Source organism: Charadrius vociferus, unplaced genomic scaffold (genome assembly GCF_000708025.1).
Source record: "Charadrius vociferus isolate BGI_N301 unplaced genomic scaffold, ASM70802v2 scaffold218, whole genome shotgun sequence".
Taxonomy (NCBI): domain Eukaryota; kingdom Metazoa; phylum Chordata; class Aves; order Charadriiformes; family Charadriidae; genus Charadrius; species Charadrius vociferus.
The window spans coordinates 39,790-55,287 of NW_009650084.1; positions in this window are offsets into that span (position 1 = coordinate 39,790).

Here is a 15,498-nt window from a genome sequence, read left to right on the forward strand (position 1 = left end):
AAATAGATGGGGCTGATGCACGGTGCTGTGAAGAGCAAGATCTCTGTGAACTGGTGGTTGGAGCTTAAACATTATCTTAGTTGTGAACAGTGGGAAAATTGAATTTTAAGTAGTTTGAAATAACATCTAAGTTTCTCTTTCAAATTCAAAACTAGTAACAAGCAAAACTAATGGTTAAGTGGTGTTGATGTATCTACTGCTTTGCTAATAGTACTTAAAACAGTTGTGAAGGTATAGAGAATCAGTTAAAACAAACTGTTTTACCAATTTGTACTCTAATATCTTAAATCTTGAGAGGAAGGGGAGGGTTCCACAGTCATATTAAAACTTTCTCACTTCGTGGAAGTTTTGGTATTTTTATCTACATTGAGAAGTTTCTTTCTTTCTTTTGTTCTAAAAATACCTATAGGTACTGTATGCTGGTGCTAGCACATAGCTTCTTCCTGCTGCTTTTAAATTACTGTTTCTGAGTCACTTTGATGCTTGCACATGTAAACCTGATCCATTTAAAGTGGGTAGGTTCACTTTAAGTTTATACCTAAAAAAGTTTTCTTTGAAATTGGAAAAGTATCATTGTTTCTAGCTTGAGTATTGTAACTGAAGTGAGGCCTCTGAAACAGAGGCGTGTGTTGACGTGGGAGAGGTTCCCTGAAACGCCCCAGGAGCAGGTGTCAATCTTTCTGGGAAGGTTTCAGAGACGGCCTGTAACTCAGCTGTTTTGTCCAGATAAGTGGAAAATGAGAGTGACCTTCTACTGCCCTCTTTTTGAAGCTTTTCCTTTTCATCCAAACCCATGTGGACTCTTGTTTCCAACCCCATGTATAACTACCACAGACCTGCCAGGCTGCAACCCTTGGCAATCCCCACTTTACAAAGGCAGAACATCTGAATTGCTCCCGTGGTGTGACTTGTTCTCTGCTGCCCACAGCATGGCTAAGCTTTGGGGTAAGGAGATGGAAAAAGATGTTATTTTGATTTTGAATGGGTCTGAAAAAAGTGAATCTGGAAATGGACTGAACTGGATGAACTCAGAGCATCCATGGCATGCACAGAGGTGGAGAAGGATGGAAAGTGAAGTAATTGCCTTTTTCATGTTTCCCAACAGTATTCTTCAATTATCTTACAGAATTCTTGCCTTTTCATGTGGAAGTAGTATTGTCTCTTCTACCTCTAGGCTCGATAGCATGGTATCACTTTCTGTATCCAACCTTGGTTGCCCACCATCAACTGCATAAGCTGTCAAGAAAGCAATCTGCAATTAAACTGACTGTGTTTATTTAATTTTTCTTTCTCTCATTTTATCTTAGCTTACACAACTGTGCTGTTGTCGCGGTTCCGGCAGGGATGGGGTTAATTTCCCCCAGGAGCCGGCAGGGGGCAGGTATTCCATGACGTGAGCCATGCACGGGCTATAAGAGACGCTAGCCGGGGCGAGGAGAGCAGTCGCCATTTGGGGGTGGGCTGTGGCAGTGCGGGTCTAGTCGGTGTGCAGCGGTACTGTAATCACATCTTCGTATCTCTTTATTGGTATTATTGGTTTGTTGTTTGGGGTTTTTTCTCTTCCCTTTTGCTGTTCTGTTAAACTGCACTATCTCAACCCACGAGTTTTGCCTTTTTCTGCCAATTTTCCCCACGGCTGTGGGAGTTGAGCAAGCGGCCACCTGGTTCTTTGTTGCTGGCTGAGGCCAAACCACAATAGCGGTAAATCAGTCCTGCCTCTTCCACAACATCTTTTGTCCCGTTAGTCACTGTCAAGTGAATTTGGTTGGTAAACAGAGGTCTCCGATAGCAAAGTTAGTTCCTGCAACTTTTGTGAAAGTCAGTGGCGAGATTAGAGACTGGGACGACTGCCCCTTTTCCCCCAAGGAAGGCTGCAGCCTCAACTAAGTAGTTATCTGCTCCATTTGGCCTACCAGCAGTCCACTGAGGGTGTGCATGGCTCGGGATCACAATCGGAGGATGTGTTGGGAGAACAGGGACTGAAGGTATTGTGGAGAAAGGGAAGCTGGGGCTTGGCAAATTGTTTATTTATATTGAGCATGTGGCTCAGTTTGTAGGAAACCAGCCTTTGTTAGTTCTGCTGCTTGTAGAACACTCTTCCCGTTGTTATCTAGATGTCACAAACCTACTGCTGTTTGGATCTTTTTTTTTTTTTTCCTAAAACTAAGAATCCTGGTATTTATATTTGTTCTCTGCAGCAGGATTTGATTGATTGCAGTAGTGATGAGTGAGTCCCATTGATTGTATCAGAATAATAAAGATCACATTTGGTTCCAAGAATTTAATTTTGGAAGAGTGGCCTCTTTCATGCTGATTTCTCTTTCATGCATGCAGTATTACTCCATTATGGCTATTGGAGGTGCCAAGGATGAGCTTAAGGATGTTTAATCCTCCTTGCTCAGAAGCCAACAAACAGAAACCTGTTTTAAGGAAATGAAGAGAATACAATTTTCTTTCACTTCTTCATGCCGCTCACAATGAAACTTAAAGCCTTCAGAATAATTTTTAATACTGAGAAATAAATAACTATTTGCACCACAAAAGGCAACTTTTATTACAAAGCTATGCTACTGACTAGAATTAGGCTCCTCTTTATGTAAATTTAAAGAAAATATATAAATATGTGTAGAAGTAAGACTTAGCCCTAAGAGTTATTTTCTGCTTCATTAAGATTTTCTTTTAAATCTTATATCCCTTAGATTTCTCTTGAGAAGCACCTGAATTGATTGTTGCCCAGTATGCAAAGTAATATGCCTCCTCTCCTGCAGCATCTGTGTAGCCGTAGTCCAAAAATAGTAAAGGTGGTGAGCCAAGCTAGGTGTATGGGGAGGCAGATGAAATGCTTTTGGCTTGCTTTGCCATCAGTCTAGATTTTGCCAATTTTCTATAAGTTTCCATTGTCAGTGGAGCAAAAACAATAATTCAGCTGACCAAACATGGATGTTTGCATTGGGGTACTGACTGGGTCTCTGGACTCCATCAGTTGTGTTAATTAGATTTCTACTCATTAGAATGAGACCTTAAGCACCTATCTCATAGTTACCCAAATGTATGTGCCTTAATATCAAATGGAGTCTATCCTAGGACCTTGATTAATTTCTCCACATGTAGGAGTGTAGTTAAGTTTGAGTATTGTCTCAGTTGCTGTAGAGTATCTGTGACATCTGTATGAGACTAGTCTATTGAAGAGCCTTGCCCTCCTGGTCTGGGGTTGGGAGGCCAGAAGAATTCACAGCAATACCTAAATTGACACCAGATGGCCATGTTTAGGGACTTGAATCCTGTCCTGTGTGTCTACATGTGCATTGGGTATCTAGGTTCCCAAAATAGCCCATAGAGTCCTCCTTGTAGAGGGACTTCGTGGCCTGACTTTTTTAAAATATCTTCTCCCTCTACCCCTCTGTTGCCAGAACAGAAAGATGTAGAGGCGTAGCTCAGGTGTGTATGTTTTCATGCTCAGGGCTGCAGCAGAGCAATCTGGAAACAAAAAAAAAATATATTTTGCATGGCATAATGGTAACTCTTACTGTTCGACATAGCACAGGTATGGGAGCAGAAAGCAGTCAGATGGATGCAGAGAGAAGGGAGGAAGCAGACCAGAACATGCTTGTGAACTATAAGTAATGCAACATACACATCCTCTGATATTTTAAGAAATTTGGGGTTGGGGCATAGTTTTGATCAGTCTGACATTTCATTTGAAGTAAATATCTGATGCTTACTTGAAATATGCACGCTGTGTTTTATAGGAATGTGTCTGCTCAGTTAAGGGTTTGCCCTCTAGACTTTGGGACAGTGAGGTAGTGAGTAATGTGAAAACGTTCTGTTGACTATGAGACCTAGCACATATTTCTCAGACTGTAGCTTGAGCAGCTGTACAGCTGGTTACTCATCTCCCTTAACTGTGAACAGGACTGCTCATTGCTGCAGTTTATCACCAGCGTGGACAAGAAAATCCATGATGTGTTTTCTGGTTAGCTAATGTGAAATCCAGTTTATTGGCATTTCTTCTTAAAGAAATATGGACTTTGATTGTTCTGTTACTAAGATGCAATGTTTGAAATGATCACATACAGAAAGCAACTTCTACGTTTCTCAGGTGGCTGTACCAGGACAGACGCAGCCTCTTTACACCAAGATGGTATACCTTGGCACTCGCGTCCTTCAGTTCCATAAAGAAAAGGAATTAATGGCTGTGTGAGGTGCAACACATGCGAAGCAGAGAATAGCTAAAATAAATGTAAGTATGTATGCTTCAACTTTTGGTTTCCTTGAAAAGCAGTTTTGTAGCGTCTTTGGAATGAGTTTTTGTTGCCTTTTTTCCCCTCCCCGTGTTTATTGTTGTCACTATCATTACCTTTTGAAGGTTGTCTTTTAAATCCTATTGTTGCTGTTGCTCTGAAGCTTATAGGTCTTCTAAAGACACGATAATAACAGTATATCCGTATTCCATTTTCTTGTACAGTTTTGTTATTCTGCTGAAATGAATGAGAATTTCATTCCAGAGGATGAAAACAGTATTTTTGACTGATCAGCAACTCTACTGAGATGCTAAACTTAATCCCTTGAATCTCTCACCAGGAGTTGTTTTTATTTATTTTTTTAGCTTCCAAAATAAAAAGCTGCTTTAATCCCTTTGCAGTCCTTATCCTGAACATTGCATACTGAACCATGCATCAGCCTGCATATCAGAGAAGCACTTCACCATTTCATGGAAACTTTCTAGCAAAAAAAAAAAAAGAACACGTTCCCACGACAAGCAGACAAAAACTCACATGTTATCTAAATATTAGATAGATTGCAACGACTGTTCTTGCAGGTGTGTTTGGCATTTTGCATAATCACATTTGCATTTTGACAGATTTGTGCCCATGGGGTGAATCCCCTCTTCATTTTGCATCCCTAGACACTTGTGTAGCAGTGAGAATTGAGCGTGCTTTTTCTTGTGACAGAGTATTGAGCCTGTGATTTGCTGAGGGGGAGCCTGTGCACTCCCCTTTTAAGATAGCACTGGCTATGGCAGAAGTTCCTAACCTGAGGTTCCAAACTGGTTTTGGTTTCTTTGTTTTAGTGCCAACTTGCAGATTTAAAAATGCTCTGATGTGACAAAGAGTTATGCATGTCTCTGGATCTCATAAATAAAGAAATATTGTGGTCACTGGTGTGTAGTGACGGGACCAGAGGTAATGGGTGCAACCTGACACACAGAAGGGTCTGTCTGAACATCAGGGAATACTTCTTCACTGTGAGGGTGACACAGCACTGGCACGGGTTGCCTAGGGAGATTGTGGAGTCTCCAGCCTTGGAGATACTCAAAAGCTTTGCGGACACGGTCCTGGGCAATCAGCTCTCAGTGGCCCTGCTTGAGTAGGGGTTTTGGACCAGATGACCTCCAGAGATGCCTGCCAACCTCAACCAGTCTGTGATTCTGTGAAAGACTATGTTCGGTCAAAGACACTAATTCTCGCTGAGGCTAAATAAGATCACATCTTCCTTGTACAACAGTCAGATATGCTTTTGGCCCAGGAGAAGCTGTTGATCTTGACCATCTGTATCAAGGAAATTAATTGTGAGAGCAGACCCTGGTGGTCCTCAGCCCATGGATAGGGAAGGAAGCTCACTGAATCTGAAGAACTCTTTACAATTGACTGTGATATATCAAACAATATATAAAATTCCTTTTTGGGGAGAGGAGGAGCCTAACGCAACATTAACTAAATCTGCCGGTAAAGATTATGTAAGTGGAAGAGATGGATGGAAGGATGCTGGCTTATGTTTAAAAGCAAAGAGTGTTAGTGAAAGGATATTTCATTGCAAACTAATTTCTTCAGCTCCAGTTTGCACTGCCTTGCTTGTCCTAGTACGCGGGAATAAAAATCATGATACTTTTAGCAGTGGTAAGCAGTCTATAAGAACATAAATACCTTATTTCTGTTTTGTTCCCTTATGAAAGAGGAGTTCCTTGGCACACACAGATGAACTGTTGAAATTGCAAGAGTTTGATCTAAAAGCTGCTGTCCCGCCCTCTGGTGTTGCTGTACAAGACTCGAATCAGCTGATGGGTTTGTGCGTCTGTCAATTTCTGCTGTCTCTTGGAAAACTGAAAGCTTACAAATTGATCCTTAGCCTAAGTAGAAAATGACACGGGTGATTAAGGGGTGGTTTGAGCTTTCAGTAGTTACCTGCAGAGTAAAAATACTGTTGTGGTTTAACCCCAGCCGGCAATTAGGAACACGCAGCTGTTCACACACTCACCCCCCACCAACTCCCTGCCCCTGTGTAGGGTAGGGAGAAGAGGGAGAAAAGGAAGGAAAAAAAACCCTCATGGGTTGAGATAAAGGCAGTTTAATAGCACAGTAATGGAAGAGAAAATAATAATAATAATAATAGTAATAATAATAATAGAGAAAATAAAATTATGCAATGCAATTGCTGCCATCACCCAGCCTGTCCTGAGCACAGATTGCAGATCCCTGCTCCCTGGCCAACCTCCATTTATATACTGAGCATGACGTCTATGGTATGGAATATTCCTTTGGCCAGCCTGTCCTGTCTATGCTCCTGCTCAGCTTCTATGAGAAGCTGATACAATCTTTGACTTAACATAAACATTACTTAGCTACAAATAAAACAATCTGTGTTATCAACATTATTCTCATACTAAATCCAAAACACAGCAGCTACTAGGAAGAAAATTAACTCTACCCCAGCTGAAACCAGGACAAACACTTTTCTTTTTCATAACCATTATTGCATATTCTCTCTTTTTTCTTTTCTTTCTGTTGTTTTTGTTTTAAAGCAGGATGGCATTTGTAGTTTATTTTCTACTGTAGGTCTAATAAATGTGTGAAGATATGTATTAGGTAGTGATTTTTTTTGAAATGTTTTGTGTCATTAATTCTTCTGTTGATCCAAATTGCTGCGTAAGTACCAAAATAAAATACACAGTAGAATTCGTCTTGTTTTGATAGCTTTTTTCTCTTTTTAATTTTTTTTTATTCTTTATTTATTTATCTATTTACTTAGGGTTTGCTGATAGAAATACCTGATTAAATTCAAGTCAGACTAGACACTTCACATGTGTTTATGGCTACATATGTTTTAGTCTGGGTTTGCAGAGGTAATTGTAGTGATTGGAGACCTGTACCCATTCGGTCTTTAATGTTTCTCACAGATCACAAAAATGTCATAAAATTCACTGTCTTCTCTAGCTTCATTTTTCTGTGTTTACTCATGCAGCCATTATGCCTAGGATCTGGCATTTCTCTTGTCTTCTACTTATTTCCAGATTCCTCTCTCCCCGTCTTTTACTTTCCTGTTCCAGTCTTTAGCTATTGCTCAGTCTCTTCCTTTTCGGCAGTCCTACATGACTCTCATCAGAAACAGCTAGCCAGCATTTACTATCCTTTGAAATCCCCAAATGTAGACCCTGCCTATTGCAAAAATAGATATTATGCCATGGCTTTTTGTACTATGCAAATAATGTCAACACATGAATAATAAGACCAAATATTAATCACATCTGTAACAATAGACTCGACTGCAAAAAGAAGATAATTCCTTAGTGAGATATTGTTAAAATAAAATGTTTTCAACAAATTTGTCATCTAGATCTCCATAATATGTGCCAATGGAAGTTCTTGTGGATGTTTTCCGCTTGATTTTTATTTTTTATAAACTGTGAAATAATCCTCCAGTCCTTAGCCAGATGTCGGAAACTTGGTCTTTACAATACTAAGGCTGAAGAGAAATGGCCAGCCAATACACCGCAACATAGTGTTGCACTCTCGGTTGGCTTTTTATGGACCCTTGGGAGGCTGACATTGATATGGTCCTGCAGTATAAAGGCAGGTTTATTTTAGTCTGGTTTATTTGCTATTTTTTGCTTAACACCCAACAAAAAGCAAAGATGCTGCCGAACACCACCAGGGGTCACTGTTAAACATGGTTATAATGAGCCTTGGGTAAGTTTGTTTGCAAACTGAACTTGTACCGATATATTAACCATTCAAAGACTTGGCCGTGGTTTATTTCTCTGGCTATTTTATTTCATCTGGAAGGAAGATGAAAAAATGGATAACAAGATTTAACTGGTGGGAGTTCTGTCTTCTGATTTGTGAGCAATCTTTACAAGGCATAATTTGTATTTTGCATTCTTCCATGCTCACTTATCACAGCATGCAATGATCTTACACATAGTTTTAGTATTTTTGTGATGAGCAAAGTGAGGTAAATGCCCTGTCTCAGTCTAGATTCATGGAACCAAGCAGGACCCACTGCAAAGAATCTGAGGTGCCACAGAGTCACGTTAGTCAGCAGGGTCTGAGGATGCCTCTTGCAGAACCGGTACCTTTAGCTTCTGTTCAGCATGGCTAAGCAGACAGAGCCCTATTCCTTGGATATTTTATTTTTTAACAGTAATTAATGAATTATTCACACATACTAAGTTTGAAAAGAACTTCCTCTTGTTTTTTAGATTAATGAGAGATGAGAGTTGCATCAGCCCCAAGTCTTTGTCCTGAGTTGCATGGTAAATTAGAAAGCTTTCTATAGCCTTCATTATTTTCATCTTGTCCAGTGTGTGCAGCTGCAGGCACTGGCTTGTGTTGTGAGGGCACACCTCTTTGGGTTATATGTCTTTCCTCAGCAATATCACATGTGATCGAGACGTACTGCAGAGGAAGCCTGCAAGCCTAGAAAGCATCTCTTCCAGTATAGGTCCTTCTTGCTTGTGTATTGGAGGGAAGGGAGGGAAGAGACCTGGTGGGAAGCACAGACTTTGCTGCTTTACAATGCAACCACCACTCTTCTGCTCCAGAACCACTGATCTGGAGTAGGTGAGTTGTTGGTACTGCTGTGATAAATTGAGACAGAGGTCAGCTGAATGAGTTTTATGCATGAGACTTGACAGATCTGCTTACAAAACACAGGAGTATGTGCTTGCTGCAGATGTCAGGCAAGTGGTTCCTAAGCAGTGTTTTCCTCTTTTTTGTTCTGTTCTTTTTCAGCACTGGGGAGGGTGAAAGAATGGCACCTTGTATAAATGCTGATATGGGTAGCTTCAGGTGGTCCTGGCATTTTGCAACCTAAAGTGCTGAACCACTGAGTCTTTTTTCTGATTTTAGAGATCTTCAAACTGAAAATTAAATAAACAGGGAAATAAAGTGCACGCAATCTATGATGGCTGCTATGAGGAAAGCTGAAACTGTGAGAAACTACTCATAGTAAGTCTTTGCTATGATGCCTCTATTTTGTTTGCTGGTCAAGGTTATGAGGCCACACAGTTATTATCATCTGTCTGTCAGCTTGGATGTAATAGTTTTTAAAAGCTGTGCCTAATCAATGCAAGTATTTTAGGGAATGTTTTAGGCATCAGTGGGCAGAACTGTAATGGTTTGGGCATTAGAGACTGGAAATAAGAGGCAATCGTAGCTTCAAGCGCGTCCACAAATGTCTGCAGAGCAAAAATCTGGTTTTGATGGACATCTTATAGGACCCTTAACTCATCTGTGCTCAGAATTTTATGTGGTAACACTGAATTACTTATCTTCAGACAGGAAAGAAACAACACTGTTGGGAGAAATAAACATGACAAGGAGGAGGGAGAAATACACTGAGCTTTCGCTATAGATAGGAAGGAAATGGAAGAGCTGCCCAGGGACCTTCTAGAGTCAATGGAGGTATGTGTGATGAATTTGGTCTTAGAAATGCTGCTAGTCTGTAATTCCTTAGCAATTTAATTCACTGTACTCACAGAAGCTGAGGATACTTTTTCACTGCTTTTATAAAACAGGGAAGTAACATTCTTGTAGCTGTGGTGATTGGCTGCCTTTACTGTAGGAATGATTTAGGTTGTTTTATTAGAGTCTACCTATGAGCTGGTGAACAAAATGTCAGCATACTTCACTAGTCATATTGATAACAAAAGAGCTTGTACCACAGGCAAAATTTTTCCTGGGCTAAGAATAAGTACCATGTTCTTGTACAACATACTCTTTCAAAGCAGGTCTCATAATCACTGTGTTAACACACTTTTAGAATCACTTCATTTCATTTCTGCCTGTGTTATTTCTCAATTTATCCTACCTCGCAATACTTGCAAAGAGATATGCACACGTGTATACATGCCTGCTCATCCTTTTCTACCAAAATAAATAGCTCAGAGAGACCTAGAGCTGCGTTCCTCAGTATATTAACCTAGATCATCTTCCCCGTCCTTCAAAGGCCAGAGATATACATCCTCTCCTGATCTTCTGGGTTTCACTCTGGGACAGTTAAGTAAATTTCACAGAAAACTAACAAATTCTGTAGAATAATCTGCCTTCCTAATACACACCTCACCAAAAAATATGGCAGGAACTGGAATGTTGCTTGTCGAGTTCAGGCTTAATATCTTATTTGTTCCCATTTGGTTCCTTAGTAGATTCTGTGCTTGCCTTAGGCAATAGCAACATGTTTCTTCATGATGAAATGTGATCAGTTATTTGGATGCTAGCTGTAAGAATGTAAGTGGCATTTCTGTTGGTTTGGCATGAGTCTGAAGAGGTACTTTTTTTTTTTATTCTAACTGCTGGCTTGATTATTCTAACTTCTAGATTAATGCACTTTTTTGGTAGCACAGCAAACCGACCTCAATGTGTTACTGTTATGTAAGTTATGATTTTTGCCCACTGTGAGCAAAATTGAGCTCACTGACTCAACTTTGGCATGTGTTCTGCCTCCCATTGGTTCTGGCAAAGCCAACACCTGTTGGCTTCTTGATTGGACATCATTCAACTGACCTCATGGCACATACAAATCTTTGTACCTACCTGGTCCTTGATCAAAACCTGCTTGGAGATCTTACCGATCCAGAAGGTTATGGCTGGAGGGAGGCCCTGTGCAGCTGAGGAGCAACTTGCAGAGAGGTCCCAGGTTCTGTCTCTCATCACCAGATTTCTCTAGTTTATTTTTAAGCTGATGCAGGGGATTGAATTGTGCTTGCAAATGGACAGTAAGGAAGTCCCCTGGCGGAGGAAAGCTCCCAGCTGCCATATAGAGCCAGTTTCTGTGTGCTGTTCTGTTTCTACTCCTCCTGCCTGGCAGCAGCTGATAGGAAAGGACTGAGGCTGAGAAAAGGGGATCTCACTGAGCTTTATGTGGCTCATTGGACCAAACTGTAAGTTACTCTATCCTGCATTGTGATTATCACAATCTGACCCAAAGGTCTGGCAGGCAGGACCTGTTCAGAGATGCTCCGTTTTCTTGTGTTCATTGTTAGGAGGAATACCCTGACCTGTAGCACCTCTGGCAGCATTTTCTTTGGGCAACGTAAATTCTTGGACACCCAGGACGCAGACACAGCTGACATGCTTGCTTATGTTTCTGTTCAACAGAGCAGTAGGAACTTGTCAGCCTTATTGCACTTGTGATGCTGATTGTGGATGGGCATTAGGCCTCGTGCATGCTCAGGGTACTCCAGACTTACTGCTCAGGACATATATTTACTCTGAGTAAGCACGGTAACTCTGAGAGTCCAAAATGTGTCCATTACCATGGGCGAGAACAGTCTGATGTGCCTGGAATAATGGTTTCGTTGTGCGTACACAGCAAGGTTGCTCTGCACAAGTGTCGCAGGTAATGGTCACTGCATGTGTGCAGTTGAGGTAGTTTAATCCCCAAAGCAGCAGGGTGAGAGACGAAAGGAGTAGAGTTGGTAGCCCTGTCTAAACACAAAACCACGCACATGGGGCCGCTTTCTTTATCTTCCTGTCCGATCTCTCAAATCTAAACAGCCTATGCTCTCTTCTGAATGAACTCAGTCCGGTGTCTGGCCTTTCAGTCTTAAGAGTCAGCTAAGTTGAATTGTTTGGCCTTGCACAAATGGAGGATTTGAAAACCACTTCCTAAAACTTCACATGTTCACCACAGTTAAACTAACACGGTTACTCTCTGCAAGCAAGTCACAAGCAGTTTGGCTTTAAAAAAGCTATGCATTTCACTTCCGTGGGATAAAAATCCCTCACCTGGAGCCTAGAAAGAACGTATTTCTGTGGTGTAAAGAGAAAACGGTCTTTTCCTCCACTATTCAAGAGATTTGCTCAACATGTGTTCCAAGAGACATGTGCAAAGATCTGCAGAGATCTCAGTCACTTTTGTGGACAATATGACTATACTTAGTAATTTCCCAGTCTTTCTAAGGCCATTAAAATGCATTTTCTAACTTGTGAACTGTTTATTGCTTTCTTCTGTGCAAATAAATTTATTTCTTCAGTTGCATAATTGAGCCAAACTGTATTTCAAGTTAAACAGAAAGGCGCATTGGTGGGGGGGAGCTTTAAAAGTACTAGTGAATTCAAGTAAACTAGAAAAACCTAAGCATTTTACTGAACTTACCAAAAGAGCTCTTTTAGTGATGTATATATTTATGTTGAACAGAGTACGTATGGTTCAAGGGAAAACGTTTCATCCTAAAACTTTAACCCAAAATATGCTTGGGAGCACTGATTTGGATGAACCCTTCTCCAGACCACTGAAGTTGAAGAATAAATTCTAGAGCTGAAAAAGTGGGACATGACATGAACTCAGAGGTGTGGACTCCACACAAGCTTTTGTTTAGATAAATTGAAATGCAGTACTTGCCCCTCTCTCATTATTAATCACACCTGTGCTGATATGTTTGCTTAAGTTCATTTGGCACAGCTGCTGCAAGCCAGTGCCAGATGGTAACCCAGCTCTTCCAGCATGAAAAAAAGACCTGAAAGGACTAGGAAGGTCTTGGATCTCTGTGTAAGGCCCCGATCCTGCAGGCAGTGGGAGTTTTGTGTATGAAAGGTTTGTAAAGTCAAGTCCCTTGCATGCTTTTACCTAATACAATTAGCTTACCCTTCGATTTTAGTGGCTTGAGCTGTTTGCCGTTACAAGTGTGGTCAGATGAACAACATTTTTTAAATGGAGGCAAACATCTTAATTCGATAATCAAATTTGAATTAAGATATAGAACCATATTTAGACAGCCAACAAAAGAAGGCTTGATTTTATTTTTCTTTTGCTTTCTGTCTAAAAATGCTGGGTGCCTTTGAAAACAGGATATTTTATTTGAGCACCTAATTTAAACTTCCAAATCTGAGGTATCTTTTTTCCCCCCAACTTCCAGGTGGGTTTGGCATGTAGGCCATGTATCTTGTAGTGAGCATGTTTATTGCACAGAACACGCAGACCATTATGTTGAATTCTAATGTCTACTTCTGGCCTTGGCGGTAACATAACATGCAAAATATTATTCTTCCTATAAAAAGACACAATTACAAGCAAGGTTTTTAAAAAGTGTATGTATTTACAAATTCAGTAGCAGAAGGTGTTTATCATTCTGAGAAATAATAAACATCAAAATAAAATTGTGTTTACAGCGCAATAATTAGTTGCATCGGGATAATCTGTTATATGATGGAAAAAATGTGCAAGTGTGCATCTATGCCAACCTTGGTCCTTTTCTCAGCAAGGACAGAGAATAAAAGCATTATGCCCTGTCAGGCAGCCAAAACCATTTTACAACTCCTGTTAGTTGCAGTCGGCATAGAGGAAATGGGCTCTTGCCTTCACTTCACAAAAGCAAAGCCTGAAACAAGTTGTGCAAAACATTCAGATTGGATCTCTAACGTACTTGAAATCAATCTTGATGCAAGTCCAGACTAGGTCTATGCACTTGCATCCATTTGCTGTAATTTTGTTTGTCTGATGTTTTCCAGCAAAGGTGAATATGATTTGGGGTTTTTTTATTTACCCATATCTGAAGATTTGCAAACTTTTGCAGGTTTTATGACTAGCATTATAATGTGATCTGTGTTTTATACTTTTTTTTTTTTAGCTGATGCTGTCAAGGGTTTACAAATACTGCTTTGACTTTTCACAGCTGAGGTAAGGCTCACTTCAGCTGATGTTCAAACATAATCTGATGGACAGAGAGCTGCCTCCACATGTATTTGAACCGACAATTAATTTGAACCGTTCAGGTTGTATGTATCTTTATGGTGTGTCTGCCAACTTGTGGATCTTTTCACGTTGTTTAATCTATCGGTTACATTTTGCCTAGCCTAGGATGTAGTTGTGATGTTGAAATGCTTTAGCTGATGGCTGCTAATAGAAGCGTGATGTAGGATGTATCAGTACTACAAAACACTTAAGTCTAAGCATTAACCCAAATCAGTTAACCAAACTAACTAACTCGGTTTGAAACAGCAGCAAAGATGAAGTAATTTGAACTTCATGCAAGAAGCTTGCTTTTAAGGCTGTACAAACACGCTTAGCAAAAGAAGATTAAACTTCTGCAAAAGACATAAAGTAGAAAAGCTGCAGGAACTTTAACTAGTGGGTAACCAGTATTTCCTGATGGTTTATACCCTCTTTGCTTGTCTTTTATAGTGGGTTTTCACAGGTGTTTATGTAAGCGTGTCCAAGATACAGCTGCACCCTATTTGCTGTGTAGAGGTCTCCGGCAGCTGGCCCAAAATCCAAGGGAGATGCAAGCTATGCTTGGTTAAGACCACACTTTCTTGCACTGTAACCTGTTAGTATATATTTTAATTTGGGCTATGCTTCAAGCTAAGGCGTCTAGAAGTGACAAGAAGCTGGTGCTATGTAGACTGCTAAAAGAGCTCACCCAGGTTTGCTCTGCATGCTTCTGTTGCCTGACAGAGATGGGGAGACCAGATTAAACCAATTATTAATGCATATGTTGATCAGCAAATGCTTCTGTTTCTGGCAGTGTTAGCAAAGTGGCAGGAGCAATTCAAAGGCCACAGTCCTCGCAACAAAGCACTGGCAGCGCACAAACAATGCAGCAAGCAGCCCCATGAAGGACAACTGGAGGGGGCGGGGAAGGCAGAGGCAAGAAGTGATTGTCTGTCTCATGATAATGGGACCAATTTTCAGTGCAGCTATGCCAGCTGAGCTCCAGGGAGGCTCCAGGGAATCCAGCTCAATGGGCTTTAATTCGTGCGTATGTGTATAGATTATATATGACAGGCACGATTCCACATGCCTTCCAAATCACGGCACTGTACTTAAACCCTAATACATAGATAATGCAGATGTGAGATAATCAAAGCAACCTTTGTCATACTGAAAACGGAAACTCTTGAGGGCAGAGTTTAATCAATGTATTATTGGAACTAAAGTCTCAGGCTTACTGTAGTGATTGTATTACTAGGTGCCATATTTAATTCATGAAGAAAACTACGAGTTTTAAAATTGAAATGAGACTCAAAATTTGCTGGTTGATGCAGAATGTAAAATTAATTTTCTTTTGGTCATGGGCATCAAAGAAATAGGTAGGAAAGCAAAAAATCTTTCTTGTCTGTTTCTGGATTCCTTTTATCAGATTCTTAAAGGTCTTAAAAATGTTACAAGAAAACACTGCAGAGAGGTAGCAGTGGTTCACTTCACAAGTTGCATCTGTGTTTTTACTGAAGGTTTTTCTTCTGTTCCTTCGACAATGTATGTAATGTCAAGCTTCTGGAG